The sequence below is a fragment of the Lactuca saligna genome, chromosome 1 (genome assembly GCF_052625555.1).
Source record: "Lactuca saligna cultivar CGN05327 chromosome 1, ASM5262555v1, whole genome shotgun sequence".
NCBI classification, from domain to species: Eukaryota; Viridiplantae; Streptophyta; class Magnoliopsida; order Asterales; family Asteraceae; genus Lactuca; species Lactuca saligna.
The window spans coordinates 40,540,718-40,556,856 of NC_136417.1; the positions used below are offsets into that span (position 1 = coordinate 40,540,718).

The 16,139-nt window shown below is 29.3% G+C and overlaps 1 long non-coding RNA gene across 3 annotated transcripts; it reads left to right on the forward strand.

Moving 5' to 3' along the window:
* The first annotated feature begins 11,697 nt into the window (after window positions 1-11,697).
* On the forward strand, window positions 11,698-15,004 carry LOC145033792 (uncharacterized). Of its 3 annotated transcripts, XR_013677714.1 has the most exons (5): window positions 11,698-11,848; window positions 12,299-12,330; window positions 12,414-12,491; window positions 12,593-14,632; window positions 14,724-15,004. It is a non-coding gene; the product is annotated as an uncharacterized LOC145033792 (long non-coding RNA). The 3 variants fall into 3 exon arrangements; XR_013677707.1 differs by having other exon boundaries at window positions 11,698-12,330; XR_013677710.1 differs by lacking the exon at window positions 12,299-12,330 and having other exon boundaries at window positions 11,698-12,298.
* Window positions 15,005-16,139: the final 1,135 nt, after the last annotated feature.

Genomic DNA, 16,139 nt, shown 5'->3' on the forward strand with positions numbered 1-16,139 from the left:
AATGTACTTATAAATAAACTAAATTTCAATATTAAAATAATATTTTTACTTCTACTTATAAAGTTATGTCTTTAACTTTTAACATATTATACTTAATTTATTAGATTTAATATATTGTTGTATGCAAACCATTATTAGTTTAAAGCGACAACTTTTGAATATTTTGGACAAAATACATAAATTGTTAATTTAAACATAACATTACAAGGTCAACTTCAATATAAATTTCAGTTTCACTTAAAAAATCCAAAGAATATTTTGTGAATAGTTAAAAGTAACAAATTGTAGTGTTAAATGAAAAAATTAAATTGTAATGTCAATTTAACTAAAATATTTCCTAAAGATATTTTTATAGTCGTTAAAAGATTTCAAATAAGTAGCTTAAAATAACTTACTATAATAATAGTTAAAAATAACTCTATATAAATGATTATATTGTTACCTATAAAATAAAAAAAAATTGTTTGATGTTTTAAATAATTATAATGATAGAAATTAAAATGTTAAGCAAATAAATTTTTAAAAATGAATTAACAATAACAACTATAAATAACATTAAACCATGTATTATATTTAATTTTATTTATGAGTAATTCGTAGGTAAAAGTTATTCAAAAGATTGAGATTATACAGTTTAAATAGATGTATATATTATCATATAATATAATTCAAAATAATCAATATATTATATCAACTTAATATATGATTATTATATCAAATTTAACAAGAACATTATTGTTATACTAAAAAAACATATATTTGTAAAGATTTCAGCTACATAGATACTTCTGCGCAACGCACGGGCATTCGCCTATGAATTAAATAAGAGTATGCAGAATAAAGGCACATCATTATTGATTTTGTTATAATCTTGGTATATGCTATATATTTTAATATCTATAAGGCACCATCGTTTTTCCTACAAGACATAATTAGTGTAGATTATATAAAGTTTATAATGTAAGTTGTTTTCAAACTATCTAAAGCACAGTTAAAAATACCTTTTAATTAATTAATAAAAATTATTGATTATTTATATATAAATAACACATTAAATCATATGTAAATAATATAATTAGTAATATATAAATAATGCGTGAATATTATGAAAATTTTATATACTATTTCGTTAAGTAAAGAATAAGCTATACTAAAAATATGATAAACATTTTTATATAAATGTGAATGTAACATGTATTAATAACTAGTAAAAATATAATACATTCTTGAATCGGAAACATGAAAATAAATATTGTCCACAAAATCATATGTGATTAAAATACATATAATCACATATAAATAAATACAAAGTATCAACTATTAAATTGAGAACGTGAAAATAAATATTATCAATATAAATCATATATGATTAAACACACGGGAAGAAATTACAAGAACATGCCTACATAAATCATTAATAATTAAATATATATAATCACCTTTGATTAAATATTAAAAAAAATTATTGAGACCAATACTAAGTTGAAAACGTGAAAATTAATATTGTAAATATAAGCATATGTGATTAAATACATATAATCACATGTGATTTATGAGGACAATATTCATTTTTGTTTTCTCGATTCAATAGTTATTTCTTATTATTTAATCACATATGATTAGATTATATGTATTTAATTATATATGATTTATATGAACACTATACGTTTTGCATTTTGGATTCAATATTTGTTCTCGTGTATTTAATCATATGTGATTATATGTATAAAATCACATATGATTTATGTGTGCAAAATTTGTTTTTGCGTTCTTGATTCAAAAGTTGTTCTTTGTCCAAATTAATCATATGTGATTAAACATATAATCACATGTTATTAAATACATGAGAAAATTATTGAATCGAAAAATCGAAAAGGAATTTTGTTTATATAAGTAATATGTGATTAGATACATATAATCACATGTGATTATATACATTTAATCACATATGATTTATTTAAGTAAATACATATAATTGCATATGATTTATGTGATTATATGTATTTAAATACACAAGATTAACTATTGAATCACATATGATATATGTGGAAAAGATTCATTATCACATTCTCGATTTAGTAATTGAATCATATATGAACTACATGTGAATCATATATGAATTACATGTTATTCACATGTAAATCACAAGTGAATTACATATGAATTACATGTGATTCACATGTAAATCACAAACGAATCGCATATTAATTACATGTGATTCACATGTAAATCCCAATTACATGGGATTCACTTGTAAATCACAAACGAATCGCATATGAATTACATGTGATTTACTTGTAAATCACATGTAATTTGTAAATAACATGTGATTTACATGTAAATAACATGTGATTTACATTTAAATCACAAGTGAATCATATATGAATTACATGTGATTCACATGTAAATCACAAGTGAATTGCATATGAATTACATGTGATTCACATGTAAATCACAAGTGAATCATATTTAAATTACATGTGATTCACATGTAAACCACAAATGAATTACGTATGAACTACATATAATTCACATGTAAACCACAAGTGAATCACATATGAAATCCGTCTATATACACACATGCCTTTTGTGCGAGTGTTCTTCATTAATTTTTATTAATTTTTTTAATGAACTTCACATATGAATCTTCAAATATAAAATCACATGTGAATCTTATATGATATATACATATTCATTTTTGTAAGTGTTCTTGTATTATCTAGACAAGATTCATCTTCGCGTTTTTGTTTTAATAATTGTTCTTTATCCATTTTAATCATATGTGATTAAATACACATGAAAAAGTATTCAACTGAAAACACGAAAGCGAATATTTTCCACATAAGTCATATGTGATTTAATATATATATATATATATATATATATATATATATATATATATATATATATATATATATATATATATAATCATATATGATTAAATAGACGAGAACATTATTAAACCGAAAATGTGAAAACAACTTTTGTACACATAAATCATATGATTAACTACCTATAACCACATATGATTAAATAGTTGAGAACGTTATTAAACTGAGAACACGAAAACAAATATTGTCCCAATAAATCATATGTGATTAAATATATATAAGTAAACAAGTGATTGGATACTTATAATCACATTTGATTATATATATCGAACCGCATATGATTTATCTGGACAAGATCCATTTTTGCGTTCTCGATTCAATAAGTGTTCTTTTTTCATTTTAATCATATGTGATTAAATAAATGTAATCACATATGATTAAATACAATTAATAACGTATGATTATATGTATCTAATCACATGTGATTTTATTTAGAAAAAAGAATATTGTATATACAGATCATATTTGATTAGATACATATAATCACATGTGATTATGTACACTCAAACTACAATTTAATCAAGGATGTGAAAACAAATCTTATCCAAACAAATCATATGTGATTAAATATATATATATATATATATATATATATATATATATATATATATATATATATATATATAATCACATGTAATAAAATACATAAGACCAATTATTGAATCGAAACCACGAAAATAAATATTATCCACATGTTTGATTAAATATATAATCATATTTGATTATATAAATCCAATCAAATATGATTTTTGTGGAGAAGATTCAATGTCATGTTCTTGATTTAATAATTATTCTTTGCTAAATTTAATCATATGTGTTTTAAAAACCTAATTATATGTGATTATATGTATCTAATCGCATATGATTTAATTGCATATAATTAAACCACGAAAATAAATATTATCCACATGTTTGATTAAATATATAATTATATGTGATTATATAAATCCAATCACATATGATTTTTGTGCATAAGATTCACTGTCACGTTCTCTATTCAATAATTGTTCTTTGTTAAATTTAATCATACGTGATTAAAAGAAATCTAATCACATTGATTATATGTATCTAATCGCATATGATTTAATTGCATGCATTTATAGTATTTAATCATATGTGATTTATTTGGAAAATATTTGTTTTAACGAATCTTGTTTATACAAATCATGTGTGATTATATACATATAATCATACGTGATTATATGTATGTAATCACGTGTGATTTCTGTAATTAAATACATATAAAATAGTACATATAATCATACATGATATATGCCATTATATGTTTTTAGTAACATGTAGTGTTAATGGTTGTAGATAACGGGTGGTGGTCGTGTGGTGGTGATGGGTGGTGAAAGTAGGAGTGTAGTTGTGTTGGTGGGTCATGGGCGATTAAATACACATAATCACATATTAGATATACGAGACCAACTATTGAATCGAAAATGAGAAATAAATATTGTCCACATAAATTGTATATGATTACATACATATAATCACATGTGATTATACATATAATCACATGTGATTGTATGTATCCAATCAAATAAGTTTTTTGTGGAGAAGATTCATTGTCACGTTCTCGATTTAATAATTGTTCTTCGTCAAATTAAGCATATGTGATTAAATAAATATAATCACAAGTGATTATATGTATCTAATCACATATAATTTAATCGCATGGGATTATATGTATTTAATCATATGTGATTTATTTGGAAAAGATTTGTTTTAACGAATCTTGTTTATATACCCTAATAACATGTGATTATGTGTATCTCATCACATATGATTTATGTGGCTAAGATTCTTTTTCGTGTTCTCGATTCAACAATTGTTTTTTTCCACTTTAATCATATGTGATTAAATACATTTGATTAGGTGTGATTATATGTTTCTAATCACATATGATTTTATTGGAAAAAACAAATCTTTTATATTTAAATCATATATTATTAAATACATACAATCACATGTAACTATGTAACTAAAGTGGAAAAAAACAATTGTTGAATCGAGAACGTGAAAAAGAATCTTAGCCACATAAATCATATGTGATTAAATACATTTAATTAGATGTGCTTATATGTTTCTAATCACATATGATTTTATTGGAAAAAACAAATCTTTTATATTTAAATGATATATTATTAAATACATACAATCACATGTAACTATATACACAATAACAAATATTGAACCAAGAACGCGAAAACATATCTTTATCCAAATTAATCATATGTGATTAAATACCTATAATCACATGTGATTATATGAATATAATCACATACGATTTATGTGGACTGTCACAACCCAAAACCGGAACAACGGCAACGTTCTGGGATGGAGGACGTTATGTTTAGTATCACAAGACATGCATCATAGTAATCAAAGTAATAAACAACCATTTCATTAGAAAGAAAGTGTTTACAAAGTATATGTTCACAAAACATAGAATACATAAGCAAATAACAAAACAAGTCTTGAAGCTATACTGCTCCATCTTTTGAATTCCCAATGCGAGTACCTGTCTACTAGCTACCTAAGAATAGAAGTTATTTTGAAACAGTTGATCAGAAATTAAGCTGGTGAGTTCATAAGATTTTAGTGATGAAGTAAGTTGTAGAAAGTTTAGTAAGATGTAGTAAGTTGTAAGTTTTGTTTAGAAAAGTTTGCTTGTTCCTCCAGAAAATCCTATATTTCCCGCGTTGATGTTAGATAAGTAAAAATGATTCTAAATCCTTTCTATGAGTACTAAATGGATACAAGTTATATAATACTCAGAGTAAACAAACAATCGATTGTGTGTACCTGCCCTAAGCCGACAACCAAACAAGGAACACAGAATGAGGCAGATGACACACATCCTGTTGGTTGCTAGATCCTTGTTGTATATAACCTTGGTGTATTACCTTGGTACTCACGGAGTTAACTGTAATAGTTTCCTTATATTTGATGAAACGATTCTTTAAGAAAACCCTTATTTCTTATAATAAAAATGGTGACCACAGTGATTCCTTCTATAATCACTTAGTTTATACTAGCTATATATAATCTAATATCGAACAAATAGTTAATTGTGTGAATCTGCTCCAACTACCTATCATATATTAATTATATATAACCTTGATGTATAAACTAAGGTATTATAAGATTAACCACCTAAGGCCCTTTAAGTTATACTGGTTTAACAAAATGGATTAACCCTTTATTGGTAAGTTTCTAGTTTTTTATATCAAAAGTTATATTTGAAAAGTATGCCTCGTACTAGAAAAGTGTGCATTGAGTTACTATCTTATGACATGACTCATACCTGGTACCCTTTATGATGACTTAATGTATACGGAATGGATAATAGGTTGGGTGAATCTGCTCTAAGCCCACAACCAAACAAGGAACATGAAATGAAGCGGAAAGCACACATCCTATTACCTTTTAGATCCTATTAATATATATCTCTTGCTGTAAACATTGAGGAATCATAAGGTTAGCATTATAGGTCCCTTTCTACTGAATGTTCATGTTACGAATACGTTATGTATCTTGTTTATTATCGTCGGGTACTTCACAGATTTACCTGTTACAAATAACTTAGATTGGATATAACTATCACCTCATTCCTACTAATCATGGTACGTGAAATCGTACTGGTGTCAACGCAAACCCAGAAAGATATATTATTAAGTTTTATCACCTCGTGTCTGCTAACCCTAGTACGTGAAATCGTACTAGTGTCAACGCAAACCCGGAAAGATATATTATTAAGTTTTATCACCTCGAATCTGCTAACCATGGTACGTGAAATCGTACTAGTGTCAACGCAAACCCGGAAAGATATATTAACGTGTTTTTCTCGGTACTTGTTATAGTATGTTCCTCTCTATACTTGTTATCGCATGTTTACCTCTGTACTTGTTATCTCATGTTTATCTCTGTACTTGTTATAGCATGAACTAAACCCCTAAACTATACCTGTTATAGTCAACTAGTATGTACTTGAACTGTTCTTGAAAAGACTCATTTTACTAATAAGTTATGGTCGTACTTTAAAATTGGAGTTTTGTTAAACTATAAAGTATCATAACTTGAAAAAAGATTTTGAAATGTTTTGACGACTTATAAAAGACATAATCAATCTTTTGAAAGATATTTATAACAAACATTAACACAATTATCATTGTTTTCAACTTGTATTCCCCCCTTTAAATACATTTAAAACAATTTAAAAGATTAATTACGGGGTATGAACTCACCTGATGTGGGTGATTCAAACGAATGTGTGTGTAAGGATGAGAAGTTCCACAAATGAAGTCCCAAGACTCAACGAGTCCTAAATGACATATAATGCCATATATTGACGTAAAAATAGTGTTTAAGGAAACTAACATGCTAGGAAACACCTTTAGGGACTAGGAAGCACTTGAAGTGAAGTGTTGAATTACATGTGATTGATCAAGGGAGCGTTCACGGCCACCCATGGAGTTTACGGCCAAGGGAGTTTACAGCTGTAAACTCATGGGTAAATGTGCCAAAGTGTGTGTTTTAAGGTCCTACAACATCCATTAAGGTTTCACAGTCAAAGGCTTGGACTTTAGAAGGGTTTGTGGCTAAAATGGCACAATTATAGGGGTTTATGGCCAAGGGAGATTGCTTGGCTGTAAACTCCTTTTGTTCTTGCATTCTTGAAGATTTCAAGGTTCAAATTAGGTGTTTCAACTAGAAAACAAGCTAAGGATAGAGTACTTACGATATAGAGGCTTGAAAGGGTTGATTTTGGACCAAAATACTAGTTTGTGTTCTTGGTGTTCTTGTTGAAATTTGAAGAATTGAAGATCTAGTTAAAATGGATATTTTTATGGATGAATAATGTGGGTGTTACTAGATAAAGAGATGTATTAACAAATCAAAGGAAGAAAACTTAAATTTTGGATGATCTATGATGATGAACTCGATGAGACTTGAGAGAGAAATGGAAGTTCTTGAGTTTGAAAGTGAAAAAATGAAGAAAATTTGAAGGATATGAGACTATAAGGAGGGAGTTTACAGCCCACCTTGAGTTTATGGTCGTAAACTCAAGTGTTGTGGCCGTGAACTCCTTTTGATGAGGATTAAGGCTCGAATGTTGCACAATGTCTCTAGCGGGTACTTCCTAACACTTATTCCTTAAGTGTGCTAGGCTAAAACTCCTTAGAATGACCTTTAACAAGGCTAGAACTTATTAGAGATGAGTCTGACACTCAGTTGAGTTGACTGATACAGCTTTCAAAGCAATTTTTTTTCCAACTTGTCACATCATCCCCCCATTTGATGGAATTTCGTCCCGAAATTAGCTTTCTTATAGTACTACTGGGGTTGCGCTCCTCTTATTTGTAGAATACCCACTCGTAGACCTGAAATTTTTTCCCTAGTGTTCATGATAGGACTCATACTCAGTCCATCTATCATTACCTCATGTGTACAAGTCGCATATAATTAGGATTAGTAAGAGTGTCGGATGTGCGACTCTACCCCAGGCCCACAACCAAACAAGGAACATGAGATAGGGCGGAAACACACATACTAAATCTGCGTAATCATAATCATATACCACCCTCGCGTATACGATGAATAGTGATAAGTGGGTTGTATTCGTCCTTAGCCTTTGTGCTCGAACTTGGTCTGCTGGACGAATGGTAGTTCGTGATGGTCTGTGGAACATACGGTCGCAAGGCTTCGGAGGACAAAGTAGTCTTCATACGAGTACTTAGTGGTTTAGAATACGAAAGACAAAACTGAGGTTTAGGCCAAACTGTCGATACGAATGACAAAGGTTTCGTGAGACGGTTGAGGCGATAGAAACATATGAACTTAGTATGGTGAGGACCACACCAATTCATGACAAATGATAGTAACGAACTCTTTACTAAACAAAGTTTTGGCCGATTTGAAAGAAACGTCTGTGTATACGATGACGTACTCCTAGTGTGTTCGACAATGTACTCCTAATGTGTTCGACAATGTTCTCCTAGTGTGTCCAAGAATGTACTCCTTGTAACTGTTCTAGTGCTTTATGTTTTTCCTTAGATGTTATCACTTCTACGTATCATACCGCGATGAGCAAGTACATACAGTGAAAGTGTTTTGATAACTAGTGTCGATAATTTATACCACGATCCTCCCTGGTACAACTACGATTGCATGTCATATACAAGTTATGAATAATTAAGATGAATAAGACAGTCGATTGAGACCTCTGCCTCAAATCCACAAGTTATGAATAATTAAGGAAATATAATTAAGGAAATCATTTAATTTAAATCTTGCAATTAAGGAAATAAAGTAATATATTTGACCTAGTCATTTGTGTTCTCGTTTATGGACGTGCATATTGTTCTGTTCCAACGCTAGCATATCTCTTTCTTTTTTGCAGCCTTCTTTAGCAACCATCGAGAATTTTTTATTAGAGATAACTTCAACATGAATCTTCCAGATTTTCGTTTTGAGTCAGCCTTCATCTTCCAGATTTTCGTTTCAGTTTGAACATCGATGGATGTTTGATTAGAGATAACTTCAACACGAATCTTGAAGAGGAAGGGGTTCGCTTGTGTGCTCTCGTTAGGGTTTCTTTCCGCCGTGTTTCATGAGACAACATCACATTCACCGCCTGTTAGCGCGGTGGAGTCCTCCCTCTTCGGTAACATTACCTACCCGACTTTCACTTCCGCCAGACCTTCTGCTACCTGGAGCTGTATAAGATGTTTAAAGGGTTCTGATTGTGGATTTTGTGCTTCACAAACTGATAAGGTAAAAACCATACTTGTTATTGACTTTTCTAGTCAAACTAACTAATCTTTAACTCCATAACTCGTATCAATCATTCAATCTTTTCAAAATCTACAAAAAACCCTTTTGAGGAACAAAACTATAATCAATTCCGAGATATACCCATTAAGATTCCGAGGTGTTTGTGGTGGAATCGCTGCTACATCAAACTAGATTTCAAATCTTATCATTGCTCAATCATTCTTATCGTTAACTGAAGACGTAGGAACTTCCTGGACTTTTCTAGGGTTTGGGGTTATATCAGTCATATGAACTTAATGGACTTTTCTCAGGTGTCTAAACATTTTTCTTGCTTTTCAAGTTTCTATTAATTATCAGGTTCAATTTTTCTTGCATCTTTAGCTTGTACTCAATAATTAACTTGAACATGTTAGGCTTGATGTAATTTCCCAAATAAAGTTAACCCGATTCCAAATCTTTTATAATAAAATGTTTGTCAACTTATTTCTGTTGTTGATCTTGTATATTGTAGGTATACCTTCAGAATTTGGTCTTCAAAATTCTGCCTTTAAAGTGTTTGTGAAAAGTCCTCAACAAATGAGAGTGACAATGAGTGCACTATATAAGGGGTTACATTGTTGGAACATTATTCAAAGCATGTGAATATGAGGCCTTTACAAAGTAGCATTATCACGAGGTTTGAGGCATGAGTAAATCTGAAACAAAAAGAAAGTTGACTCACTAAAAGCCTGAATTGGAGAAATATGTAGACTTTTATACCTGTTTGTGAGAGGAGCAGAGAAAACTTGAAGTAAACCCACGATTGCATCCGACATTGGGAAGATGTTGACATATCTTTTAATGATGCACATGTAAGTCTTTGTTATTATTCATTGATTCTTTTTCTACATAGAATGTTGTGAATGGAGTAGGATATGATTGATTTATATGATATTTGTGAATAGTTTTTTAATAAACACACATTGCAATATGTTTTTGAAATCTGTAAATATAGCTTGCTCAAGGCTTGTTTTCATGTTAGTATGAATGTCATTAAGTTTGGATTTAGAATGTAAAAAACAATAAACAGGTGTAAAATAGCGATTCTGATAGAATATTCAAAACCATTCTACAAGAATAATTTATTCTGTAAGAATATTTATTGTTGTATTCTGATAGAATTGTAGTTAATTGTTTATATGTTTAATGTGCAGTTGTTACAAGTATATCACTACAAAATATTTTGAAATAAATTTGTGATAGAAATGGCTTGAAAAATGGCTTAAAGACCTCATGGTAAAGGCTTAAAGAATGCATTAAAGAATGATCACACTCATACAATGTAATTAAGATTGTTGTTATTTTTTTAAGAATTACACTTGTTATTTTTTTAGAATGTTGTTATTATTCAATGAATCACAATCATAAAATGTAATTATTTGGTATATTATTAGTTTAAGAATCGATTTTGTGTATTTTTTTTAAAAATGTATTTAGTAGTTTATGATTGGCATTATGTCATTCTGACAGAATAAAATCGGAAATATATTTACTAGTTCATGGTTGACATTCTATCATTCTGACATAATAAAATCGAAAAAAATATTTACTAGTTTATGGTTGGCATTCTATCATTCTGACAGAATAAAATCAGATTTTTAAATTTAAATTAATTTAAAATATTCAGAGTTTTTAAAATAAAAGAATTAATTATCTCTAAAAATACAAAAATTTCCTTTTTTAATATAGGTTAATTGACTAAAATACCCTTACATTGAAATTAGTGTGATTATATGGTAAATGTTATCCTATTTTAATATCATAGACCATCATATCATGACCTTTGATTCTATTCCATCCGGTGATCCTGATCTGTGTATTCTGGCACACAATATGTATTAGAAACAATATAACCTAACCCTATATATATATATATATATATATATATATATATATATATATATATATATATATATATATATATATATATATATATATATATATATATATATATCATTACCTATAAGTGAAAGAGTTCGATTTATGTCCACGTCCTTGATCTGCTTCCTCCTCCATTAAGAGTGTTTTGGGCGGCTATTTTTAACATATTCTGTGGATGTGGATGGAGCTTGGCTGCCTTTCTCACCTCTTTAACCAATTGAAAACTGGTCGCTTTCCCATAGAAGACTTCCCTGGTGGGTTTGCTCTTAGCCTTGCCACCAGCTGCTTCTAGCTTTTCCAGTTGCCATGATCGATTGCTAAGTCACTCTAGCGAATATCTCTCCATGTTTTTCTCTATTTTCTACACCGACTCGAAAATAAAGCTTCGCATTAATGCTGGTGTCTTCTGTCTTCCTCTTTCTCTCTCTAAAGACCTATATAAGCATCGACATATAGACTTCTCGTTGTTTAATTGCAAAAATCGGCATATCATCATACACCTTCTTCTTACATCTTATGCCTTTACTGATTTCATTATCGGCATATGCTCTTCATCAAATTTAAAAAAAATCTCTTTATTTGTCCTCAGTTGAACCAAGCAAGGCGATGGTCAACATATTGTTACCTGATTTCTTTGGAAGCATCATTAATCTTAATGATTCTTCTTCGTATTCATATGCTGCTTAACCGTCTTCTTATTTCAGGTACTCGTGTGTTTCAATTTGTTAATTTGGAGGTGAGGAGACCACGTTGATGACGAGATCTGTCTTCTTCTTTTTCTCTTTGATTTTGTTGTTAATCCCTCTTCTTCTTCTTCAGGTTGACAATTATGTGATTACGTGGTTGTAAAATCTCATAGCCTTCCACTCTCATGTTCTTACACGCATCTACTTGAAGGTAAAAACGATCTATCATTTAGTAGTTTTAATAGTTTGTTCCTGTAGCTTTTGTTGACTAGCTTCATGCCAATCTACGTCTATCTTGATTTTTTTTTATAGACTTGGAGCTTTGGATTTGATATTGAGATTAATGAAAATAGATGATAGTATATCTTGTTAATTTGTGACAAGCTTGATGATGCACACCAAGTGGTCGATGAAATGCTACAACCAAGTCTTATTTCATCTTCGTTGTGTGCAAAAACCTAATGCAACAGTGAAGGGGATGATGGAAGTCTCAGGTAAGATGTAGTACATAAATTGTCAAACAATGGGATACCCACAGAAGATTTCGACTATACCTAAAGTTTCTTTTAACTGTCAAGCACCAAAAACACTTATGAAAAGTGTTGTTACTGCTACTTCTCAGTTCTCATTGATTCCAAAGGTAATTACACAGTTGGTTTCCTTTTTGCTTGAATTTGGCCAACTAACACAACAAGGAAGTATAAAAAGGAAATCAGATAGCTTTTAAGTAAGCCTACATGTGCTTTCAACTATCTTTAAATAGAAATTAAATAGAACACACATACATTTAACAAGACGTTCGAGAAGCTAGACCATGATTTAAATACGTAGGAATTTGCCCTGCATTAGGGTTATCATTAATTTATAATTGTTTTCTCTTACTTTTTATTCAACATATCTTATTATAGTTTCTTCTGGGGTTTTTTTTTCTGTTTGTAGCAATGTAACAGTTGAAATGTCAAGATACTCATGTAAACGGGCTACAAAGAGGCAGGTAAGTTCGTGTGTTAATTAATCTTTAAAAACTCAAATGTTGAAAGGTTTTTAATCAACTAGCTATTGTTTATTGTACAATAGTTTGACTATTTTACATTGCAATGTCCCATTTTTTATCGGAGACAATAGAAGAAAAGTTAAAGTAACATATCATAAGTATTTTTGATTATTCATGTCAAGTAATATATTAAACGAGAACAATTTATATGTTTTAAAAGGTATAAGAATCTAATACAACAAAAAAGAGAGAATATAAATATACTAACAATCATTTTTTGAGTTTAAAATTGTTTATAATTTCGTTTTACTTGTACTGTTTTGTTTCTATGCAAGCTTGAATGGATGTACCAATATACAAAGATAAATGGATTCCCAGTCTTCAAATTTGCACTATATTCTTGAGGTAATATTTATTTTACATAATTTGCTGATAAAACATAAAATTAAGGGATAATGACAAAAAAGACCCTGCAATGTGATCCTGCTTTCGTTTCTTTTTGCATCAACAATGTACTTTTAATCCTACACTCCCTAGATACCTGCATATTCGTAGAATACTTTTGAGCTTTTCATGTATTCACATCTTATGATGAACTTAAGAGAGTGTATACGATCAAGATTTGATGTATTACATAAATAGAGTTGGTTATTTTTCAACCAAATACTTATCGCTTGTAAAATAATCATTACTCATTTTTAACATTTCTTTGTAACAGAGTGATTATATCAATGGCTGACAATATAATTTTGTCTCAGTTGGGTTCAGATATAAGTGAAAATATCTCCTAATCCTAAAACTTTCGTTTTTCCAAAAGCATAAATTGTGATTGACATTTTATGGAATTATTAGAACTGTTGAATTAAGTCGAGACTCTCCATGGTTTATTGAGAGTATTTTTCTCTTGCCCACCATCAATAATTCAATGAAACAATAACAGAAAAGAATCGTATATTTCAAGAGGATAGGTCTCTCTTACAAAGTTTTCATCAAACAATAAACATACCTTTCATAGAAAACAAAAAGGTTTTAAATACTAGCATCTAGGAGACAACTCACTTCCAAAACCAAAAAGGTGGCTCCCCCACTACTAATTGTTATAAGGGTAGACCACTACCAAAAAGAGATTTCCCAGAATCGCAAATATATGAAAAAAAAAAAAAACGTAAATACCTAATTATTCAATCTGGAGCTGCACTCGTTGATTTGGGATCCTAATCTTTACAACAAGAGATAAAGAATATGACTATGAGTTTAGGATCAAGTCATCTGTTACAACGCAACGAACTACTCTGCACAACACCCAAGGAATTGTATTACTTTTGTCATCAACTTCAGCCCAATCAAGACACGATTTGGTGTGTTTATTCTACTCCTCTTTTGGTTTACTTGTAAAACTTTAGTCTAACATGACATGGTTGCTAAATGCTCTAAATGTATGACATGCAGTATGGGCAGCAAATACTTCTTGGTTAACCAAACTATGTTTCATGGACTATTGAAGGTGTGAAGCGCTGGAAACATTTCATGCACTATAGAAGGTGTGAAAGGGCTAGAAATTATATGAAATCGAAAAGAAAAGAACTATTTAGATTATTGGTTGCAAATTTATAACTTTCTTCGAATCTTCTTTTTCTTTAGTTATTTCCAATTGTCCACAACTCTAAAAAAACTCTATTAATGGCATCACTTGGAGGTGCAGAGGTACACTGATGAATATTAGTCATTTACAAGAATGTCGGCATACGAAACCATTAAAGATTAAGGTCATTCTAAAAAAACTAACCTTAAGAGAAAGGAACCATGGCCTGTACACCATTAACCGATGGTTTAGGTTTGAAAAAAAAAGTAAATACAACCACTTATCGTACTTAAACATACAAAAACAACAACTTTACAATCCTTTAAAAGGTTATATAAAGTGTAAATATATGTTCATAAATTATAATTAATAACTGTATACTTTTAGAAAAATATGAAAAATTTGTTAATCTCCGTTTAAAAAATACGTCTCTCAAGTTGCTACGAACAATAGCAAAGATGTTTTCAGTTTTACGTCTAACAACATCATAATCTTTTCAAGGTAATTGATAAATCAACAAAATATATATTCTCAATCTAAATCTTGTTTCCTCTAGAATCACTTAAACTTAGTTTTTTGATCAATTCTCTAGGGCCGTGAAGTTTCCTAGTATATATATAATTGAATCGTTTGATCAAGTATTAGTGTTATGCCTTGTTTGACCCACTCGACGTTTACCCCTTCCAAAATGTTAGTTCTAGTCAATAAAAGTCTATTAATTATCTTTAAAATTGTTGAAACCTTTGTGATTTTTTTTTCTGAATTGTAATTGGGTTTTGAGTTCTCACATTTTTTTATATAGTTGGCATGGATCATAATAGAGATATTCAATAAAAGGCATCGATGATCGGTTTTAGCTAAAAAATCGCAATTAATTATTCAACCACAGTCCACAGCCCAATTCTTTGGATATGTAAAGCTAGCCATAAGAATTTTTGGTTCCACAAAGTTATCTGTTAACTAGTAGTTTTTGTAAGTTTGAACTCCAATTTTTATTTGTATATAATAGTTGTAAGTTTTTAAATTATTTAAAATTAGATAACTGAAAATATTTGTAAAATATAAAATAGAGACATTTTAAAAAAAAAGATAATTAAGTCAATTTATAAAAATATATATACAAATTGTTACATGCTATTTGAAGTTTTTTATATTTGAAGTTTTATTTTTTTTTGTTAAACTAGAAGTTAGAATCTCCTAATATGTAATAACTTATTCATATAGAGTTTTTTTTTTTAGAGTAAATTACAAAAATAGTGTATGTTTTTTGGTCATATTTGCAG